The sequence below is a fragment of the Macaca fascicularis genome, chromosome 10, assembly GCF_037993035.2.
Source record: "Macaca fascicularis isolate 582-1 chromosome 10, T2T-MFA8v1.1".
Lineage (NCBI taxonomy): Eukaryota > Metazoa > Chordata > Mammalia > Primates > Cercopithecidae > Macaca > Macaca fascicularis.
This window is the reverse complement of record NC_088384.1, coordinates 85865561-85866719: the sequence shown is the minus strand read 5'-3', so window position 1 is coordinate 85866719 and position 1159 is coordinate 85865561. Positions and strand designations below refer to the sequence as shown.

At 35.7% G+C, this 1159-nt stretch overlaps 1 non-coding gene across 1 annotated transcript; it reads right to left on the bottom strand.

The window, feature by feature from the left end:
• Positions 1-615: 615 nt before the first annotated feature.
• Positions 616-719, bottom strand: LOC123567325 (U6 spliceosomal RNA). The gene has a single exon (XR_006690245.1). It is a non-coding gene; the product is annotated as a U6 spliceosomal RNA (small nuclear RNA).
• Between the last annotated feature and the right edge of the window lie 440 nt (positions 720-1159).

The window sequence follows — 1159 nt, the reverse complement described above, 5'->3', positions numbered from 1 at the left end:
CTTTTGTCAGTTTATTAGCTGTTACTCTTTGTTGTGTTATTTTACTGGTTGTTTTGAGATTTCTGGCATACATTATTAACTCATCATTATTTATCATGAGTGATAAGATATCACTTCACATATAGCATAAAATTCTTACAGTAATATATTTCTATGTCTCTCTTCCTGGTCTTTGTGCGATTTTTCTTACACATTTTACTTTCCATGTATGTTATAATCTGTCAAATATATTATTATATTTGCTTTGAACAGTTGACTATGTTTTAAGTACATTTAAATGTACTTTAAAAATATTTTCCCACATTGTTACTATTTCTCTTGCTTTTAATTTCTTTGTATATATCCAGGTTATCTGGTATCATTTTACTACTGTTGGAAGGACTTCTTTTTAACATTTCTTGTAGTGCGGATCTGTTGATAATGAATTCTTTCAGCTTTTGTATGACTGATAAAGTCTTTATTCTTCACTTTAAAAATTGTGGTAAAGTACACATAAGATCTGCCATCTTAACCATTTTTTAGTGTACAGTTCAGTGACATTGAGTACACTCACATTGTTGTGCAACCATCACTACTATACATCTCTAGAATGCTTTCCATCTAACAAAACTGAGAAAATATATGGAATGCATCACAAATTTGCATTCCATCCGTGTACACAGGCCATGCTAATCTCTGTATCGTTTCACTCTTAGTATCTGTGCTGCCAAAGTGAGTACTTAACTCCAGCCTGGGTGACAGAGCAAGACTGGCTCAAAAAATAGATAAATAAATTAAATGCTTAATTAATTAATTTATTTTAAAAGATATTTTTGCTAGGTAAAAATTCTAGAATGACTTTTTAATTATCGTTTTCGTTTAAAAAAATGCTTTAAATAGCCAGGCACGGTGGGGCATGCCTGTAATCCCAGCATTTTGGGAGGCCGAGTGGGGGTAGATCACCTGAGGTCAGGAGTCCTAGACCAGCTTGGCCAAAATGGTGAAACTCCGTCTCTACTAAAAATACGAAAATTAGCCAGGCATGGTGGCAGCCACCTATAATCCCAGCTACTCGGGAGAGTGAGGCAGGAGAATTACTTGAATCTGGGAGGCGGAGGTTGCAGTGAGCCGAGATCATGCCACTGCACTCCAGTCTTGGTGACGAGGGTGAAACTCTGTC